This window comes from Dipteris shenzhenensis, chromosome 6 (genome assembly GCF_047967505.1).
Source record: "Dipteris shenzhenensis isolate YYH24624 ecotype China chromosome 6, Dip_SZ_1.0, whole genome shotgun sequence".
Taxonomy (NCBI): Eukaryota; Viridiplantae; Streptophyta; class Polypodiopsida; order Gleicheniales; family Dipteridaceae; genus Dipteris; species Dipteris shenzhenensis.
In genome coordinates, this window is record NC_141601.1 from 28,064,437 (window position 1) to 28,071,224 (window position 6,788).

The window sequence follows — 6,788 nt, forward strand, 5'->3', positions numbered from 1 at the left end:
TGATGTAACCCTTGTAGTAGCCATAGAAGTTGGGGATCCATGGTATGGTGGTATCTACAAGTTTCTGACTGCTTTCTCCTTTCCTTCAGAAAGTACTATCTATGAGAGAAAGAAGATCCGCAGAGATAGTAGGCGCTACACCCTCCTTGATGGGGTGTTGTACCATCAAGGCATGGATGGGGTACTAAGACAGGCCATTGATGCAGATGAAGTGCCTAAGGTATTGAAGCATTATCATGATGGATTTTGTGGAGGCCACTATGCTAGTGACTATACAGCTAAGAAGATTTTACATGCTGGATACTATTGGCCGACCTTGTTCAAGGATGTCACTTTGTATTGCAAAACCTGTGAACCATGCCAATTCTTTGGTAGGAAGGATTTGCATCCTGGGCAACATCACCCAGTGATGTCCATCCATCCGTTTCAGAAGTGGGGAATAGATTTTGTCGGGCCCTTGCCCATGACTGCCCGCAAAAAGAAGTATCTTTTGGTAGCCACTCAGTATGTCACTAAGTGGGCTGAAGCTATTGCCCTCCCCGCTGCAAATGGTAAGGCAGTTTCAAATTTCATATTTGAATGTATCTGCACAAGGTTTGGGACACCCATGGAGATTGTCTCTGACCATGGGAGTCCATTCTTAAATGAAGCAGTGGAGTTACTCATGGATCGCATGGGTATTGATCATCACACTTCTAGCATCTATTATCTAGCATCCATGGGTCAAACAGAGCAGACCAATGGCCTCCTTTGTAAAACCATGGGAAAAATGGCCACAGGGAACAGGAGCCAATGGGATTAGAAGGTCACTGAAGCCGTGTGGGCTTACAACATCACTCATAAAACATCTTCAGGTCACACTCCTTTTGAGTTGGTGTATGGTACTGAGGCAGTTTTACCACTAGAGATAGAGATTCTGGTCTTGAGATTGGCACAAGAACAGAGGATGACAGAAGATGAACATGTAGAGGCTAGATTGGTACAACTTGAGAAGTTAGATGAAACTCGACGCCTTGCACTACACCAAACAGAGATCCAAAAGAATCGACAAAAGGCCCGCTTGGATGCTAAGATTCGCAAGGGATGGGAAAGACACTTTGCTGAGGGGGATGTTGTGCTATGCTTTGATAACAGATTGGACCACCAAATGGATAAGAAGTTTCTGCCACTATGGGCTGGTCCATACAAAGTCATCAAGGAACGTAGCAATGGGTCTGTACAAGTTCAGGAGCTGCATGAACCATATGGCAAGAAGGTGATCAACAAGCATTACCTCAAGCCTTTCTTTGTGCGTGATGGACCCAGGCATGGAAATGCTGTGCATTCCCTGCTTGGGGGGGGGGAACTATTATGGATAAAATTGTCTAAGGAAAAAGGCATTAATATGTATGTGTGTTTGTATATGTGGCAATAGTATAATAAAATATGGTGTGCATAGGGCCCAACGTTGAGGTGGCAGGGCATGACCATGTGCCACCCTTCCATGTTAGAGGACCCATAAGGTGTGTTGTACATAATCTATGATAGTAATATTATAAAATGTAAGGTGGCATGGCTCCTCCATGTGCCACCCCTCCACCTAGGCTGCATTTAGTGAGATATGGCTCAAAGTCCATGGGAGAAGCAATATAAAATAGGTGGAGATGGATATTATATTGAGTTATTCCCTCCATATGGGATAGGCCCATGTGGGGGAGGTATAGAAGGTCCAAGAGAGCAAGTTAAATAATGGGGAAAGTAGGATGAGGTGGCAAGATTCCTTGTGCCAACCCTCCACTTGTCCTCCTAGAGGTTTGAACATATTATAAAATTGGGAAGAGACCAAGGGAGTATCATAGACTTGAGATATGAGGCTTGATTTATGTGGAAAATTGAGGCAAAGGGTTGTCGCACACAATTGAGAGTGCGTAACTGCCTAGCCCACATGGGAGACTTTTCCACACACACCATGCATGTGGGAGGATACATTAATTGGGAGAGACCCCCTCTTTTGGCTATAAAAGGAGGGGGCTATTCCTTGATGAGAGACGCTCATTCTTGTAAAGCCACCTAGCTAGCATTTTGATATTTCCCTCTCATCCCTTCTTTCAAATAAAGTATGGTTCTCTTCCCTTGATGTCTCCATCTCTACATTCCTCCTTCTATCATGTACATGCTTCTCTTCCCCCTCTCCTTTTCCCCTTGTGTCATAGTCTTCCTCTTCCTTCCCTCCATTTCTAATTCCTTTTCCCCTCTTATGACAATGGTTCGCCCTCATGATCTCCTTTTCTCTATGGCCCTCGAGCATCGCCATGCTTAGCCTCTAGCCTCTGGTCTCGATTTCTTTTCCGGCTGATAACATACAACTATATATATTCATTTATTTGAAATAAATAATAAAATATATAAATATATTATCTGAATAAATGCATGATTATACATAAATGCACACAAAAACATATAAATATAACTAAGTAGTTATTTAGAGAAGACGTATCAAACATATATATACAATGCAATAAGTATATTAAGATAATGAATAAATAAATAAATATTTAAAATATATATTCATATAAAATATATATTCACACATATACATAGAAATATGTATAGATAATATCTCTAAAGCTAAAAATTTTATTTACTTATTTATATGTACACTCATTTAGTTGTTTATAAATATAAATAACTATATATATTCATTCATTCATTTATTTAAAATCAAAAGATTAATTTATATCAAAATTTATTGATGTATTTGTAAAAAAATTCCTCATTGTCCATAGGGTTTTGGCTCATAAGATTTGGCCACAAGGTGAAAACATTTCAATTCTTGTTGGAACACCACTCAAGAACAGGTTTGGACAACTCAGAAAGATTTGGCCATAAGGTTAAAAGTTTTTGAGGGTTTTCAAACTATCCTTGGGGGATGACCTCAAGAACTAGATGTGTAAAAGTTTAGACCTTGTGGCCAAAACTTTCAAGGAACCAAACTCACGAATAGTATCTCACAAGAAAAACTTTTGACTCATGCAAATTTTGCCACAAGGTCAAAGCTCTTCATCATCTTGTTCATAAGATTTGTCCATAAGTTCAAAACTTTTCCACATGCAATCTCTCTCTCTCTCACACACACACACACACACACACACACACACACACACACACACACACACACACACACACACACACACACACACACACACATAGGCACTCGGAAAGATTTTACCACTCAGTCAAAGATTCCAAATGCTTTTTGATTGTGTCAAAAGGAAGTGGACCCTGGATACGGGAGCGGTGGTTAATCCAATGATCAAGTGGGACGTTGCAATCTATGGAGTTAATGCTTTAACTACAGAAGTTGACAAGAAATTGAAGGTGGGAAGAAAGTTGAGTTGTGAAGCCCTCAAAGTACCCTAACGATAAAATAGCGACAACCCTTCTGAAAGAGACAGAGGTTGCCATCCATGAAGTAGAGATAGCAGAGGCAGAGTAGGCCCGAATTAAAAGCGGGTCAACTTGGATTATGGTTGGTGATTGCCCCTCCAAGGTGTTTTTCCACTCTGTCAAAAGGAACCAATAGAGAGAGAAGTAATGGATGCCAGTGGGAGGGTGGTCTCAAAATTCTTGCACATGGCAAAAGTCTTCTTGAATGATCTAGGGGCAATTATAGGGGAAGCAATAGTCCAGGATATAGAGTGAGAGGAGAGCATGGTAGCCACCATAGACAGGTTGGGAGTTCATGTCACAGAATACCAACACAACCAAATTGGCAAACCCTTCCATAAAGAAGAGTTAGAGGAGGCGCTAGCAGAAATGTTAGATGAAAAGTCACCAGGGTGTGATGGCTTCATGGAAGAATTTTACAGTGCATTTTGGGGATTGGTGGGACAAGAGCTGACCACCAACATGGTTAATGTGACATTGGAGGTAGGATCTCTCTCGTAGGATGTAAATGCGAGGCTAGTCAAACTCTTCCCAAAAAATAGACCATGCCAAAAGTGGGTGACTGAAGGGTGATTACCATGTTAAACACATTAAAACAAAATTATTGGCAAAGCTCTAGCTATTCGGATCATGGAGGTCTGTAGGACGGCTGACAACAAGGAGCAAACAGGGTTTGTTAGAGAGGCAGAGTGATTTTCTCTAACATCCTTAATGTGGCCATAGCGATTGATTATGCCAAAACGTTTGATCAAAATCTCCTCCTTTTTGGCATTGATTTGAAGAAGGCCTATGGGTGCACTAGGACTTCATCATTAGAGTCTTAGCCAAGCTGGTGTTCGGGCCCCAACTTCATCAACAAAGTGAATTGTCTCTTTGGGAACGCCTCAGCCGTGCTGTGCCTAAATGGGGGGCCATCAGCCGCTTCGACTTGAGAAGGTTGGTGAAACAGGGCTACTCCCTAGCCCCCCCTGATTTTTTCTCTGGCCACGGTCCCACTTATCTCTTTGATGAAAGCAGCCTCAATAGAAGGGTCTTTCAAAGGTTTATACCTACCTTCATGGGAGCAGCTCACGACTGTGAATAATTTGCAGACGACACCATGGCAATGGTGCAAGAAGACATCTCCAACATCCAAAAACTCCTTCAGATCTTGGAAACCTTCTATACCGCATCGGGCTCCAAATGTAACTGGGCAAACACCGTTCTTTTGAGGACTTCCAATGATCTCGCACTCGACTGGCTCACGGTGCTAGGGTAGATGCCATCCCAAAGGGCAAAGTAATTTGTTACCTGGGTGCCCCGCTGGGCATTGATTTGACTAGGCAGTAAAGGTTTGAGTGGTTTTTGGACCGGATTAATGGGAAGCTACACATGGAGCGGATCACACATTCTAGTGGTCCATCACATCCTTGTCACCTTGATCACCTACACAGCATCCATTTGGCACTTCTCTAAAACTTAATGGCTCTTTCACGATTTTGTCTAGGCAGAGGATCAAGGCACCCAAGCTTCAAGGAGGACTGAATCTTCCAAACTGTCACCTCATGAATGTTGCAATGCTAGGTAAGTGGATGCCGTGTCTTTTTGAGGTGAATGTGCCCTGGGTGTCCATGGTTAAATTTTTCATAACCAAATTCCAAGTCAAGGAGGGTGGGAAATTAGCCAAATCTTGGCTGGTATGACAACCTATGCTCCTCCTTCCCAGTGAATATTAAAGGCTTGGATGTCACCCAAGGCCTGGTGAGAAGCCTGGAAATTAGGCATATAGAGCATGACATGGAAGGGGCAGAAGGGTCTACATGGAGAGGTGAGCCTTAAAGAGAGTATCTAGTGGAGTAGAGCACCCCCAGAGACGGGGATCCCTTCACATTGCATGATATACGCAAAGTGAGGGGGATCCCTTTGTACTGCATGATATACATAGAGCAAGGAGCCTATACAGGAAATGCATCAGGACACCCAAGAAGACTTATGGGATCTAAGGAGGGCCGACTAGCACAGCATGGATCAAATATGCAACTCCTTCATCCTCAATGATGGGGAGGCCAACTTGCTTCAAGCCATGCTTGATCGTATTCCCAACTCTTGGCCTACTAATATAGTTCCCACAATGGACTGGAGATCAAATTAGTGAACAGTGGGCAAGACCCCTCTCCACAAGCTGACAGTTAAAACTCTTTACAAGCATATCGCCTAGATGTAGCCGAGATTTTCATACCTTAATTGCATATGGAACCTTAAATATGGGCTGGCATGGTGGAGGAAAAGATGTAAGTTGATCTAGAGAAGCTCTCTAGTAGGCATTGTCATATTGAATTTGTGGCTGCTGGTTCGGGGGAAGCTGGCAAAGTGCCTCCCAATGAACCAGTTTGTGGTCTTTGCATCGTGGCTCCAGAGTTTATAAGGCACATCTTTTGGAAATGTCCATGACACGAGAAGTATGGAAGAAGGTAGAGGGAATTGTTAGGAGCACCGATATGATGGCACGGTTTAAGGTAGGAGCAAGGTGGAGGGATGCCCTCTTGGGAGATACATACAAACTCCCTTCCACACTGGTGGCATGCTGGCCATTGATTAGGGCAGCAGTTCTCCTTGTGGTGTGGAAGATTAGGAACCACTCCATGTTGCAACACCAAACGTAGAAAGGGCTAAGAGCTTCATGCATAATTTTTGGAGTGGTAGCGTATTTGTCAAAGTTTAGTCTAATAGTAGCAGAGAAGGACCCCCTAGTTAGTGCTATGCTGAAGGATATGAAATCGGCTTTAAGGACAGACTAGTGGCTGTCAACTACATGTAGCATTGGTCTTGGGCAGTTAGCCCAATCCGGCAAACCCGGTTTTGTGTAATCGATCTTTCTTTTTTAGGGCTAACCACCCCCTTTAATATATACGGCAGTTTACTTTTTTTTTGGAAAGTACGACACTAACGGGATATCTTCCTCATTCAAAGATTTGCGAGTGTTTGTCATTGCTTGGGGTTGGATAGATTTACCCTAGGTTCTACAGGTGGAAGTGTTGCCCTAGGAGTAGCAAATATATTCTCCAAATATGCAATAATTGTGTCACCTAATTTTAAGGTATGCATTGCTATAGATTGGGCTAAAAGTGTCACCAGCCATGCAGTAACCTCTCGACTTTAAGAGCAGGTGATTTAATTTGAGGGGTACGTTGAAAGACCTGCCAGTTTTTCATGGAATGCTAAACCTCCACAACACCAACATGTGATCAGAGATGGAGGTATACGTGACATATTCACCACTTGTCAAGGTGCAGATCCACCAACCCTCATTAGACAGATAGAAGTGATCTAAGCATGCTGCCCTGAATTTTGCTCCCTTGTGGTGGCGGATGGGGTCCATGAGA